Below are 16,486 nucleotides of genomic sequence, written 5' to 3' on the forward strand. Positions count from 1 at the left end.
CCAGATCCATTGCACCAGAGTGTGTGTATATGTCTATGTATGAGTGTATGTATGTATGTGAGAAAGAGACAAAATATCAGATTAAAAGTCTAGAGATACAGATTTAGTCTGAATTCTAGCCACTAACTTAATATGATTCAGCTTCTTTGGGCTTCAGTTTCTTTATTTATAAAATATGAAGATTTTACCAAATGATCTTATAAAGGTCTCTTCCAGATCTAACTTTTGTCTCTAGTAATTTGCTATCTGCCCCGTGCTTATTTTCTTCTGTTCAGGTTTCATGATGGCAAGGACCACCATCAGGAACAAGAAGCCTCTACTCTAAGAACCACATTTGTCCTTTGGCTTAATTTCATCCACACCTAGAACATATTTTCCAAAATTAAATGTCTGCCAGTTCATAACCTCTACTTCTTAGTGCATAACAAGCCCCAAGGAAATAGAAGCATGTTCTTGTCTAAAGATTTCCAGCACTTGATGATGAGGCAACACTGAGATATAGGAAAACATCTTCTCAGGAGAAGGAGGCATTAATAAACATTGCCCAGGCTTAAGTTCTGGCAAGGGGGATAGGGAAGAGAAATAGTAAAGTCCAAAGCAAATGAGATCAAAATAGCTTTTTTAAAAGGTTAGTAGAAATAATAAGTTCTCTAGAGTATTGGTCTCCAAAGTAGGGAAATCTGGACCTTGGTATTGCCCAGAAGGGGTATGTGATCAATCAAAGTATTCCCATCCAATTACTTTGTTATAACCACAAAGGGCTCTCTCTGGCACTATCACAACTATCCTAATCCTTCAACATTCCCCCATTCTTTTCCCTCCATTGGTTGAACAAACTCAATCACTCCCTGCCCAACCTTTTGGGCTCATTATCAGCTTCTTTGGGCAGTGATAACCTAATTCAACTATTACCCCCAATCCCACCTCACCTTCTACTCCCTAAGTCACGCCTAAATTATACAGGTATACCTGAAGAACTCTGAACTTAAGGAATAAAGACCCAGAAAAACCCCACCCCTTTTTTATCTTGGGTGGGACAGAGTAAATCACAAAAGATGAGAAAGTATGGTTGGATTATCATCTGAATTTAAGATACATTTACCCTTTTCCAAACCCAACCCACTCCTCTTCCCAACTTCCCACTAATTGCCAAGTAACTGCCAAATCACCATTCTTTCAGTCAACTAGGTTCTCACTAACTTGATGTGGTAAGGGCAATAGCCTAACCTCTAGTTCCATGCAAATTAGGTTTATTTTTCCATAAAAACCATCGAAAGGTAAGCATGGTAGATGGTACAGAGGACTAAAGGTACAACCTAGTGATATCACCACCTGGTCTTCTGGTTGCAAAGCCATCAGCAGCAAATCCAAGAGCATGCCAATACTTGGCTAGTGGAACTTGAGGGGCAACTCAAGTGAAGCAGTTTCCCCCAGCTGAATTAACTCAAGGAATCCTCAATGCCCATCCTTTCTCCAATCAGTCTAAGTAAATTTCCTTTTGTTAACTGTTGAATGACTTACAAGCACTTCACTGTCTTCTAAAATGGAATCTAAATAACCGGAGCTGGCTTGAGAGAGTTCCTTCAGTTCCTCATTTTCCCTTATCCTACATCTACCTATCGTATCAGTTGATAAAATTTACTAATTCTGCCTCCAGCTCTCTCACATCTATCTCCTTCTCTCTCTACACACAGATGCTAACCTAATGCACGTCCTTATCAGTTCTCGTCTGGGTCTCCTAACTGGTCTCCCGACCTTAACTCTCACCCTTCCCTGATCCTTCCATTCCAGGAACCAAAGCAGTTTTCCTAATGCTCAGGTCTAACCTATTCCCTGACTCAATGAATTCCAATGGTTAGGATCAAATATTATTTCAACTTTATCTCCTCTTTTTTAATTTCCACTTCGTGTAAGTTTATATATATAATATGCATAGAATTTATTTTAATAAAATATACACATGTGGAGGCATGCTCAAATATCTTTTACTAATAGGGATCAAAAAAGTTTGGAGACTACTACTTGAATACTGGGAACATTGGAAACTAGTAGAGAAGTGTTAATCACAGTGCATGACATAGGAGGCCCTTAAGTGTAGACTGAATAAAATGAAATGAAAAGATCTGATTGGAAGAGATTTAGAGGTATTGGGTCATGTTCCAATGTAGGTTCAATTAGGTCACTCAAAATTCTCCGAATTCATGGAATAGAACCAAAGAAGTTAGTCAGATTTATCTGTTTCAAGGGCATGGGGTTGTAATAAAAAAAATTATTGAAAATAGGGCCTGGCAAAGTGGAAGATTCTGGTTGATGGCACAAGAGGAATTGAGACTGCAGAATTAGTTCAACAAACCTAAATTATTTTTACATAATTTTTTTATTGGTGGCATAAATGTTTGTTTAATTTGTCAGCTATGTAAAAATGAAATCTGTCAACATTTTTAAGTCAGACACTTTCCCAAACACAAAACTAAAACTATAGTAAGTTGCTTTTTCTTTTTGGTGGCCTTCAACTGATTCCCCACTCTACCTCCTAACACAGAGCCTCAAAAAAAAAAAAAAAAAAAAAGTCCCTCTTCCTCTAGTTTATATATCTTTTAACAGTCTGTACCATAAAATTCATGTTGCAGTAACAACTCATTTTATGTTCATCAATATGGTGGGAAACCAATGACCAACTTGGATCGCCCATTGAACTTGTATATAGTTAGGGGCTATCAGGACACTCCTAGATTGTTGGGAAAGCACCAAAGCTGCTGCCTCCTCTGCTGACATCTCTCTGGTTGCTTTTCCTGATTCCTCTTGAAGCTAGCTCACCCGTTTTTCTTTAGAAGATTTGAAGTTTTTTCCCTCGGAAAGCTCCCCAAGAGCACTGACATATTCTTTCAAATCAGCACCTGGTTTCAGTCAGTCCAAGTGTCCAAAAAAGAGAAAAGATTAAAGATTTCATAGTATGCTCCCAGAGCAGACCCAAACAAAACAGACAGTAATTCAGAAAGAAGCAATGAAGAAACAACTCTATATAGACTATCAACTCTCTGTTATTTATTAGAGGCCAGGAGCCCTTCAGATTAATGTGTATTTCTGAATAGAGCCAAGACAAAGAATAAGGAGTTTTTAAGAAGCCAGAATCAAAGAGTCAACGTGAAAATATTATCTCCATTTAGTTGACTAACATGACTTGGGAAAGGTTAACTTGGTGGGGTGTCAAATTAAGCCATGCTTACTAATACAACCTCCAGGTCCTTCAGGACCCCTTCTATCAGTTGGCATCCTTTAAACCCGTTGATCTCAGAATGTGACCCTCAGGAAGACCCAGGGATCCTGAGCAAGGGTTTTCAGAAACCTTTTTAAAGGAGTTGGTCCATGAGGTCAAAACTATTTTCTTAATACTAAGACATTTTAATTTCTAGTACAATAAATACCTAAAGATATAATCATGCAAACAAAAACTCTTAATGGGAAGGGGCTCAATAATTTTTTAGTAGTATAAAGAGATCTGAGACAAAATATTTGAAAACCACTGCTATAGATAAAGCTTCTAAGCCAAGGAAAGAAAATTAAGAGGGGAAAAATCACAGTTATTTTACATGTCAATCATGCATTGTTAATAATATTATATATTGGCATCAACTCTAACACCTTCCTACACAAATTCTCCAATTATTTATAGGTATAGATATTGGCTTACTAGTGTTCACATCCTTTTAAGGCAATTTATACTTAGAATCTTGAGATTTAGAGAAGTGTTAAGAGATAACCTAATTCAACCCCCAAATTTTACAAATTAGAAAGCTGAGACCCAGAAAGATAAAATCATTTTTCCAATCCCCTAACTAGTTACTGATATTTACAATTCTAGAACCTAAGATTCCTGACATACAAATATGTCCCTTTCCCATGCATGGGGAGGTATAATTATTACCAATCTATATATGAAGACTCAGAAAAAGAGAATAAAGTGGCTTACCAGAAATATACCTAGTCAGCACAGGAACTTCTTTCTCACCTATCAAAAGTTGTACATGAAAGTTTCTCCAGATAGTTCACAGACTAGTCTCATCTTATTATTTGTGATATAAAAGTATACCTTTGTGTATCAATAATGTGCTTATAATAGTCTTCATTAACACCTTATCCAAAGCATTTTCATTAAATCAGGTGAATATTCAAACTATGTAAAACAGGAAAAGGTGAGGCAGATATTCTGAAAGATCTTTTCCCCCACAAAACAAATTTTCAAGCCAAAAATATTTGAGACCAATGAAATAAAGACTACACTGCCTTCTTCAGTCACATCACTAGCTTGACTTTGCATCACATATTACTACTACTACATTACCAGATTCTAAACAACCTATTTCATTTCATGACTTAAAATTTGAAAGTGACTTGTCTGATACACTGTGCTATTTCAACACTTTGATAAAAAAATCTTCTCTTCAGCTCCAAGGTTTGTATTGCGCCTCAATACTAAGCTTCAGTCAATTAATTAGTAAAACAATTATTCAATCAGTCAGAAAGTATTTATTAAGTACATACTCTGTGACAGGCTAGTTTTTCACCAATGTCTACACTATACAAAAGTGAATCTTTTTTTTTCTTCTTAACAAATATAAATTTACTCATTACTAAGTCTTTGGGTCTTCAAGTAGTATTTTAATGACTATCAAGATTTTACTAAAAAAAAACCTGCTCAGGCAAAGTTTTCTGCTGAGGTACAATACAACTCTAAAATCATACAACAGCTCTTATTAAGCAAGAAAGAAGATAGGCTGCAATGAAATGCTTTATTGCCAAAAACTGTGTTGTCAGAGTTAGAAAGAGAATCAAAAATTTTATTTTAAAAAATGTCAGAACAAAATCAAGTAAGTCATCAGGCATGCAGGTCATTCCTACCTATAAATTCTCTAAGCCTATCATCAAGTCTTTTTTTTTTTCCTTATAAATTTATTTATTTTAAATACACATTGCTTTATGAATCATGTTGGGAGAGAAAAATGAGAGCAAATGGGAAAAACCATGGGAGAGATTAAAAAAACACAGAAAAAGAAAGTGAACATAACATGTGTTGATTTACAGTCAATCTCCTTAGTTCTTTTTCTGGATACAGATGGCATTTTCTGTGTTGGAATTGCTTTGGATCACTGAACCACTGAGAAGAACCAAGTCTTTCATAGCTGATCATCACACATCTTACCATCTAAATTTGGTCAGCTTCAAGAATACTAATTTGCTAGAATTGCTCAGTCCTTTTGTCTCTTTCTTCCTCACAACCACCCATGGTATGAATCTTTGGCTCACAATGTAATCCCCAATCACTCCCCTTTTTCTACTGATGCTTGAGGGATCTCAATCTGACTGCCTCCTCAAATTGGACACCATGAACACAGTCACTTTCAAAGACTGCCCTCATTAATCCCAAGCCCCAATGACCTGCCTTTGGACCAACATATTACCATCATTACCAATATTTGTGTTCTCTGCTTATCCTTCTTACCCTCAAATTCCTAGAAAAGTAAGAAAACCATAAAATCTGACTCCCTACATACTCAATTTCAACTGGACCCTGGCCAATGACTGGCAATGCTTTCTTTTCAAAGCAGTACCGCATCAGCTGTTCCAGACTTTCTCTTATCTCATGATATGACCACCTCTGAGATCAAAGTCCTATTTGCTTAATTCCCAGATTTACTCATCCCTTTTTGCAACCTATCTTGCCAGCTTTCTTCCAATCTAAAATGAAAAAAAGTATTCTTCTCAGCCTCTCAAATTAATTCCTGTATCTGTGTTCTTGCTTTCATCTCTTCTAGACTTTTGAGAAACCAATGTGACCCCTTTCCAATATTTTTGATCCCTTCCTCTTAACAGTCCTCTTTCTGCTTTCAAATATTCTATTTTAAATATATTAAATAAATATTCTATATATTTAAGTATATTAACATTAATTTCAATAATTTAATAATTAATAAAATACACTTATTTTACTAAAAATAAGTGAATAATAGATTTAATGACTAATATTAATAAATATTCTATATATATTGAAATATATTAAGTAAATATTCTATTCTAGAAAAAAATTTCACTTGACCCAATAGTTTACTTGACCCTTTAGCCTTCCTCCTTCTCTCCCCAAGTCACCATCCATTTCTCTCCTTTCTCTTACTATAGTTTCTCAAAGAACAGCATTCCAGGGGCAGCTAGATGGCGCAATGGATAGAGCACGGGCACTAGAGTCAGGAGGATCCGAGTTCAAATTTGAACTTAGACACTTAACATTTCCCAGCTGTGTGACCCTAGGCAAGACACAACCTCAACTGCCTAACACACACACACACACACACACACACACACACACAAATTAGTAAAACAAACAAAAACAGTTTTCCATAAGTTGCGACAAGGAAAAGGCTTCTAATATTTATATTTAGTCTTCTTGATTAAGTGACACAATAAATCCTTTAGGGACAGGAGTAAGAAACAGAAATAATCAAATAAAAACCATTCTAACTAACTATTTTGGACAAGCCAGTTTCTTCTCTGGGTCTCAGTTTCTCTATTTGCAAAAAGAAGACTTGACTAGACAACGTCTAAAATTCTTTAGAGCATTAGCTTTATTATTTTGTGATTGACTTCATTTCTCATTACATGATATTCCTCGACTTACTGGAATCAGACTTCTCCCCTAAATGATCACTGCCAAATTTAAAAGCTACTTCTCTATCTCCATTGTCCTTGACTTCTCAATTTCATTTCATAGTGATGGCCATCATTTCCCAAAATGTTCTTCATCTCTTGACTTCTATGACAAAATATTACACTAGGATATGTATAGCAACAGAGCAAAGATTTTTCCAGAGAAGAAAAGAAAAAGTAAAGTATATAAACTAAGGATTAGGGAATACAAAATAATTTTTAAAAATCAGAAATAAGTGAAAGATCAAGGGTCTGGAGAGTTAAGCAAGGTCTGACTGATCAGTCAAGTTTTAGAGAAAGAGGTTAAGTCAAGAAATGAGCTGCGAGTCCCAGCTGCCAGATATCCAATTAAGCAATAGGCCAAGTATCCTCACTGGTTGCTTTTAAAGGGTGTTTGGTCAAAATAAGCAAGTGGCACCAGAAAAATTCAAATGATAATTAATACTGCAACAGAGTGGAAAAACTAACAATAGCTATGAAGAATAGGTTCAGGGTCAGTGGCATAATGGGCAACAATGTGTCAGTAACTTTTTTTAATATCTCAAAAAAGGAAACACATGGATATACTTTGATCAGTAAGACTATGACTTCACCCATTCTGCACTAAAACTGTTTTTTGTATCTGCTTCTGCACTTTCCTGAGGTTTCCATGTGTTTTTGGAAGGTGTTCCAAGTAATTAGACAAAAGCTATAAAATCTACAGAAATTGAATATACAGGGACAATGAAAAAAAAAAAAAACACAGAATTGTGTGCTTATATCAAGATCATCAAGATCAAACACGTTGAATTGGAAAGGACTCTAGGAGTCATCAGTCCAGCCTATAGCTGAATAAGAATCCCCTTTCCAACATTTATTTGCTAACATTTATAGTGCACTTCAAGCTTTGCAAAGCACTGTACAGATGTTATCTCTTTTGTTTCTCCCAAACCAATTCTGAGGTAGGTGCTATTATTATCCACCTTTTAGTTGAGGTAACTGAGGCACACAAAAATCAAATGACTTGACCAAGATCACAAAGCGAGTGTCTGAAGCAGATGTGAATTTAGCTCTTCCTGACCAAGTCTAGTATTCTTATCCACTGTATCATCCTAACTGCCCTAACAAAAGGTCATCCAGTCTCCATTTGAAAACCTCTAGAAATGGGGAACTTTATAAGGCAATCCATTCTACTTTTAGATATGTCTAACTTTTTTTTCTTACATTAAGTTGAAGTTATTTCCTTATATTTAGGAAAAAATTTTACCTACTATTCCTAGTACTTCCTCTGGAGCCAAAGAGTATAAATCTCCTTTCTTTCTCTCCCCCAAAAGACAACCACTCCAATTTTTGAAGAGAACATTCATATTGTTCCCATAAGCTTTTTCTTTGCAAAGTTACTCATGTCTAGTTCTTCAAATGAGCCCTATGGACTTTGCTTTTCCAGGCCCCTCCCCTTACTGGTTGACAATTCTCTGGTGGACATACTCCAGCTTGTTGGTGTCTTGCCTTAACTGTGATGCTCTACTCCTCCAGATATATTTTGACCAGTGAGACTGTCACTTTATCCATTCTTATAACTAAAACTGTTTCTTACATTTGCTTCTACAATGTTCTGAGCTTTCTATGATTGGAACGCATCCCAAAACAATTTACCTGGAATCTTCAAAAGGGAACAGGTCATTGGTAGCACCTAGTTGAACTGAGTTATGGCAAAGCACAACACCTTCTAATAAATAAATTCTGATACCAAGCATCCACTCATAAATTATGGATGATAAGGCCCCAGCACCCAGGTAAAAATGCCATTTTTTTCTGGTTTGATTTGATTTTTCTTGTGCAGTAAGATAATTGAACAAATATATATACACATATATTGAATTTAACACATATTTCTACCATGTTTAACATATATTGAAGTACTTGCCATCTAGGAAAGGGGGCAGAGGAAGGGGGTGGAAAATTGGAACACAAGATTTTGCAAGGGTTAATGTTGAAGAATTATCCATGAATATGTTTTGAAAAATAAAAAGCTTTAATAAAATTTTTTAAAAGAAATTATATGTACCAATCCCTATGGGCAAGAATTGGGTTAAGTGGACAGGGAAACTTGAATCAAAAAATGCAACAGAGAAGTAGATGTAGCTGGGGTAGAAAACTATAGATGTATGCTGGTTCTTTCTGACAGTAACCCTGTCTTCCATTTACTTTTCATCTTTCTTAGCTTCCTTTACTGATTCCTCTTCCTCTTGCTCCTTTGGTCATTCCTCAAGGTTTAGTCATTCACTTATCCATTCAAACAACATTTATTAAATTCCTTCTATGTGCTACTATTTTCTGAGGTGGATACAAAGTTTAGGAAGACATAATACCTGTCCTCACAGACTTTACATTCTAGTGGGGGGGAGGGGGGATGGGAGAGCACAAAATATTTGATAACATTAGAGGAGTGACAAAAGAAAGCCTGTGAGAAGGAAGAAATCAGAAATTGCTTGAAGGAGATGACATTTGAATTGGATTTTAAAGAAAGATGAGAGGGAAAGTGGGTTTTCTAGGCTTAAACAGAATGAGCAAGAGCAAAAAGATGTGGGTCGTATACAGGGGACAAACCTATAGGAGGAAAAAAAATAATCAAAAGTCACCCCAAAACATTGAACATTAGAAACAAAGTGAATAAGCAATGCCATTGATAGAAAGAATGGAGGAGCAGATTTAAAGGATAAAGCTCAGTTTTGAAACGAGTGAATTTGAAATGTCTTCTAATACTTGATAAAGGATCTAAAGCTCAGAAGTCAGAAGTAAATGGAGACTTCTGTATACATTTGGTAGCGAAAGCCATAGGAGTAGAGATTGCAAAAAGAAACAGAGTGAAAAGAAAAGGGATAAAGACAGTCCCTTGGGGAACATCAAGAGTAAGAAAGGTATACACAATGACTACAACAAAGTTTTAGGAAAGTACTACCACCACAAGAACAAGATTGGCCCTAAAGAAGAGATATAAGAAATCACCTCCCATTTCCTTGCATTGGTGGGGGGATCCACAAAATTAATGTCAGATTTTTTTTATCTTGATTATTTTTTGCTGATTTTTTTCTCTTCCTCTTTTTCCTTTTCTAATTCTTTGTTATGATGGATCTGGTGGCAGCATATGCAGAAGAAGGGGGAAACAAAGGTGATATAAAAACAAAAGATATTAATTTAAAAATCACAAGGTAAAAGAAGAAGGGAAAAGGACAAAGAGCCAACTGAGCCAAAAGAATCATTTAGAGAGTAGGAGAAGAAACTGATTCTGAGGTCTCTGAAGCAAAGATAACATAGTGTCCAGGGAATAGTCAACAATATCAAAATATGATAAGAATGAGGGGGATGAGAACTGAAAAAAGGCCCGTGGGTTTTACAATTAGCAGTTATTGATGACATTTGAGAAAACAGTGTCAGTATGGTGGTGAAGGCAGAAGCTAAATCTGAAGAATCAAGTGGGTAGTAAGGTGGATGCCTGAGTACTGGCAACTTTTTTCACTAGATTTAGCAGTGGGGGAGAGATAATAGTTACTAGCTATATGAAGTGGAAGAATCAAGAGAAGGTTATGGAAGAATTAGGACACATGAATATGTTTGTGGGTGGATGGGAAAGTGATACTGAAGAGATGAGAGAGAAAAATGTTGCAGCATAACACTGGAGAAAGGGATCAAGACCACAGGTAGTCTGCTAAGAAAAGGAAAAGACATCTCTATGATCACAGGAAAGAAGGAAAGAATATATCAGTGTGCAGAGAAATCGAGTAATGGAGAGGTCTTTGATGATCCTCTCATCTCTCTTCCCATTTTCTTCCCTGAAAAAAGCCTTCTAGTCTTCATTAATATTTCTATGCTAATGATTTCTTAATCACTATCACCACTCCTGCTTTTTTCCAGTTCATTTAAAAAATACTAATGGTTATTTCCACTTGGATGTCTTGCTATTAAATCAAACTCAACTTGTCCAAAATCCAAATCATTTTTCCTATCTAAATTCACGGTTTCTGTTGATCGCCCCACCATTCTGCCAACACCCAGAAGAAAATTTAGGAGTCATCTCTGACTCTTTCCTTTAATCCCAACATCTTGTCAGCCTTCAAAGTTTCTCTTTTTCTACCTTAGCTCACTGTCACCTCTTAGATTAATATAATAGTCTTCTAACTGGTCTTGCTAACTTCTAGTTCCTTTCTCTTTAATTTATTCTGTACCAAACTGTCCAGAGATCTGCTTTAACTACCATTCTTATTATCTTATCACTTCCACCTTTAACTCCTTGCTTATTATATCAAATCCAAATTCCTCAGGCTTTCCAACCCATGCTAACAACAACTGTGCCTTATCAATTCTATTTCTACTAGTACTTGATATTCAAATGTCTTAATAGATTGGGATTTTTTTTTTTTTTTTTTTTGAGGCAATGGGGTGAAGTGATTTGCCCAAGATTACACAGCTAGTTTGGATTTGAACTCAAGTCCTCCTAACTCTATAGCTGGCATTCCATTCACTTTGCTACCTAACTACTCCTTAGATCAGGAATTCTTAATTTTTAGTGTGCCATGGACTCCCTTGGCAGTCTGATGAAACTGGTGGACTTGAAAGAAACACATTTCAGTTAGAAGCTAGTGGAAATGATCCTTAAAATATAATAATAAAAATGAAATTTTTCTTACCCAAATTTCTAATTTCCTTACAGGGCTTGTAGAAGCTAAGTTAAGAACCCCTATAAAAGAACAGCAAATTACACCCTTCTATGAATATGATGTGGTTGTTTCCACCTCTATGATTTTATTCATTTTGTTGCTTTTGTTCAGCAAAGCTGCATAATGGCAATAGAACTGGACTTGGAAGCAGAGTACTGGGCTTGAATTTCAACTCTTTTACTGACTACCTGTTTGATCTTGGGAATGGAAAAGAACAAGTACTAATAAGTACTTAATATGTGCCAGGCACTATGCTAAGTTCTTTACAAATATTTCATTTGATAAGTAAGTTATTTAACCTATGTGAACCTTGGCTTCTTCATTTGTCAAAGGAGGGGATTAGATCAAATATTCCCTAAAAATCCTTCCCAGAACTTTATTTCAGGTCCCTATTACTTTCTTCAAAAAAAGGAAGGAAATATGGTCAGTGCAGTGCAAGTCAGGAGAGCGTGAATATTAAGATATTAGTACTAACAATAGCAGATGCCATAGGATGCCTAACCTTAGCCCAGAATGAGCTAGAATGCCATAATTCCTGCATTATATGCGCTCCCTGAAAGGCATCAGAATGTCAGGTAACCAAATTTCACATCTGTCCAAGAGCAAACCCGGGAGACCTTATTACAAAATCATTCTTTCAAAAAAATTTTTAAAAGACAATATAAATGAGAATCCTAACGTGGATAGTCATGACTTAGATACAAATTAGATCAACCTGAACAACAGCTCTCCCTATCTGAGAAAATCAACCTGGAGTAATGATAATTAGAGTAATTATCTGTCTCTATCACCCAGGGCAGTGATACAAAACCTGTGGCTCTCTAGTCTCAGGAGACATTTAACAATTCCCTACTCAGGTTCTCTTTTTAGGATTAAGTGAGGCATTTCCTGACACTCACCACAACAGCTGCTCCCAAGAGAAGTGGAGTGGCAATTCAAAATAAAATCCTCCACATCACACCAGTTACACAACTCTCCCCCACCCCCCAAAAGAAACCAAACAAGCAAAAATCTAACACAAAAGACTAGCAAGGGCTCAGAAAACCAGTCTATCACGGAGGACGAGTTGCTAGGTGGCAGCTACAAGTTAATTTCTCAAGAATTAGTTTTAAGTAACTGAGCTTATACTGTCTAAGGGTTTCCTTATGCAGTTTCATATGCTATTAAAACATTAACAAAAATTTAACATAACATAACATAAATATAACAAATCCACCTAAAATTGTTCATCACAAAGAAATGCCAAATTATACAGAAATAAAAATGTGCCATCTATACATGTGTTGGGAAAATTTATTTAAATGATGTTCTTTAAATTGCTGATTTTATATTTCCTCAAAGTACTTCTTGAAGCCAAATGCAATCCTAATATAAGACCAATATTGTAATTAATATCTGTATTTTGCTCTGATACCTTTCCAAAGTATATAAGTGACTCTGGGCTATGTCCAATGGAACATAAACCCTGGCAGTTCCTACTGAGCTGGAAAGGGTTTGAGTACAAAGCCCAGTGATGAATAATTACCCAAGATGAAGAGAATCATCCCCACATGACTGCAGGTGGTTTTTTTTCCCCTTGGGCCTACAATTCATAACAACTAGAGGGACAGTGATAAGTATAAATAAATGGAGTGCTCATATCAATGAACTCAAAAATTATTAAACACTCATGTATAGCTATATGCCCAAGGTCAAAGAATAACAGTAAGCTGAAATTTGAATACATGTTCTCAGACTAAAAGTTCACTGCTTTGTGAGTATCATAGCAAAATTTCCACTAAATTTCCTAATCTTGATCCTAAAATAATTATTATGCTGGTATTAATATATTTTTCAAATGACACTCATACAGATTATGAAAAAAACTTTCATTTTAAAAAAAGGGGATTCCCAGTGCCTCTTAGAAAGTATTAGAATTCTATTTTTCATCTAGAACTCAAAAATACTAATAGTTTTACATATCAAAACACCACTACAAAACACTAATTTAAAGCAAAGAAGTAAATTAGCATTCTGTGGCTGATTCATTAAGTACTCCCCTTCTCCACTCTTCCTCTTTATGTACTGTTTCTCAATCTTTCCTACCTATAGTCACCTCCAAAATCTCATTCAAAGATCCCCAGAGGGACATAGAGATCACCTACTCCTATCTCGTCATTTTACAAATTGGGGCACCTTACTAAACCACAAACTCTCTTACCCATCTATCCACTGCTCTTTGGGTTTTGTGTGTGTTGATTCTAATGGTTATCAACTAACTAACGGCCACTAAAGGTCACTAAATTAACTGATTATGCCAGTGGCTATCCTTCTGTTCTTAAACTACTGTTTTGTTTAGTCAATTGCTAGTTGCATTAAATTGCTAGTATCTGCATTAAAGGCCTTACTTATCTAAAACAGCTTTATTGAGCCTTCAAAATGATCCATTATACTTGTTTTTACACATTACACAATGGCTGATATTTTTTAAACATGTTTTTGATTTATTTAACTTTTAAAAAAGTCACTTAAAGGACAAACTACTGGTGTAAAAGTGACAAGACCAATATAATACTGATCTGTTGGTCAACAAATTGGCCAATAACAGGCACTGACAACAAGGACATTAGCAACTTCTGTGTTTATGGTAAAACAAGAAACATGATCCTAGTGAGTTGTAATGTATCTGGTGAGCATTTCTACCAGTAAAGGAGCAAGGAGAAACACAAATAGCCTGTATAATGTTTTTAAAATCTACAAAGTATTATCAAATCACATATTATCATATATTATCTCATGTGAATCTCACAGCAACCCTGGAGGGTACTACAGGTATCAATCATATTTTACAGATTAGAAAACCGAAGTCCAACCAGATTTAGTGACTGGACCATGGTCATAGTTAGGATGAGTCAGAAATAGCATCTGAATCCTGATTTCAAGTCAAACATTCTATCCCAGGGGTTCTTAACCTGGGGGCTGTGAACTTGTTTTAAAATATATAAATATATGTACATGATAGCTAATGGAATTGATTTATTTTGTAATACTATTTTATTTTATGCATTTAACAAACTTTATCCTAAGGGTTCCATAGCCTTCACTAGACCGTCAAAAGGGTTTATGATACAAAAAGAAAATAACAACATAAAAGCCTCTGTTCTATACCATGCTGTCCCCCTCCCTAAATTTTTACTATCCACATATGTGTAGTTATTTTTGTGGATAAGTTATGAAGGGAAGGTGGAAAGTGTAAGTTGGGGATATGAGTATATAGTCATATCAGTCCACTCTTTTATTAAATTAGCTAGCATTTATTGAGCACTTAAGTACCCAATATTGTGTTACCCAATGAGTAAAAAAAGGAAGGATATGAAACGATTCGTGGTCAAAGGAAACTTAGAACCAATTTGGGCAGCCATAGGAAAAGAACAAACAGGAAACAGTATATAAATACTAAATATTATGCTATTGACTATAAATTCAGTGCAATTCTATTTGTAGATTCTTATAAGGAAGAACTTTCTTGAATGCATACATACATATATACACATATTTAGTGGTGGAAATAAAAAGTATTAAATATTAGATATGTGTCCTTTCTTATAAAACTCTTGATATGAATAATTATTACATCCCCCTCAATAACAGGGTATTATCACATTGGCATTAAGAGTTAACTTAAAATACTCCAAAATATCAGACTACATCAGTACCAGGCTGTACTCCTTTGTTGGCAAGAGATGAGAGGAATTCTCTCTTATGCCTTTATGTGTCTCTTCTAAACATTTTTAAAAGTAAACTTTTGTAGGGACCCCTTTTTTGGAGCAGTCAGATTCTAAATTTTAAAAAAAATCATTGAAAATAGATTATCATACCAGATTTCTAGACCTGAACAATGGCTACCTTCAGGCTGGTCTGCCATTCCCTAACAACTTCAGGTTTCTCATTTTATAAGAAAGTTTGCTCTTGTGAAGCATTCAAACTCTTTAAAATAAAATAATTCCATTGTTACAGGTTATAGTCCCATTGAGTTAAATTATCTGTGTGGGACTAAACATGTTGGTTAATATATATATATGAAAAGGACTATTATTTTGCTCTAAGAAAGGATGTGAAGAATTCAGAGAAACAAGGAAAATCTTGCTTGAACTGATACAAAGTGAAGTAACAGAAACAGAAAAATAATATACACAATGACAACAATGGAAATGGAAAGAAAAAAAAAAATCTGACACTGTAATCATAATGGCCCAGTTTTGTCCTCAAAGAAAAACTGAAGCATTGAACCTCCTCTCTGCCTTAAACGTTCAGGTGGGGAATATGGAGATAGATACACATTGCCAGAAACTGTCATCTTTTGGTTAGTTTTGTTTTAATGTTTCTTGGATCTTTTAAAACTTTCTTTGCGTAAATGGCTGGGGGAGGGAAGGGCATATTCTAAAATGGGTGATTTTTTTTAATTAATTTTTTTAAGTGTATTATATTTATAGATGTATGAAAGGGGCAATGAGACCACCTGTAGAACATAAACAGTCACTTCACTTATCTGGACTTCAGTTACTTCATCCATAAAATCACAATACTGAACTAGGACTATATAACCTTTAATGCCCCTTTCAGATGTAACACTGGTGCATTATTACATTCTGTCCCTGTGTCTCAAATCGAAGTGTGATAATTACTTTAATCCTTTTCTCTTAAATTTTCCCTCCAAAGCTACCTGGAAGTTCCTTGGCATTGGTTCCATGAAGGGTGTAGATGGAGGTACTTTTTATTGGCTTTTTTTTTGTCCTCTTCTAGGAAACTGTAGCTTCCCATCTATAGTCCGTCACTTCCATCTTTCCAATCCCCCAATACCCCCAAGGGCTGACATCAAAAAGAGAGGGGAGTGGCGATCATTTATCCTAGAAACATTTCTAAACTGTCAGTTCAGAAACCCTGAGTCCAGAAGGGTCAAATAAACACATGAGAGAAATAAATTCGTTTCCCTCTCTAACAAAAACCCACCCACACGCTTCTTTATAAAGTACGCCTTTCAATTCCACGCCGATGAAGTTACTAAATTGCTTCTATTATAAAAACAATGCTTACTCCTTTCATGCCCTGAC

At 35.5% G+C, this 16,486-nt stretch overlaps 1 protein-coding gene across 2 annotated transcripts in view; it reads right to left on the reverse strand.

Moving 5' to 3' along the window:
- The window catches only part of KIAA1549 (KIAA1549 ortholog), a 154,748-nt gene that overhangs the window by 136,788 nt on the left and 1,474 nt on the right, over positions 1-16,486 (reverse strand). The window lies entirely within an intron of this gene.

This window comes from Sarcophilus harrisii, chromosome 5, assembly GCF_902635505.1.
Source record: "Sarcophilus harrisii chromosome 5, mSarHar1.11, whole genome shotgun sequence".
In the NCBI taxonomy this organism is placed as follows: Eukaryota; Metazoa; Chordata; class Mammalia; order Dasyuromorphia; family Dasyuridae; genus Sarcophilus; species Sarcophilus harrisii.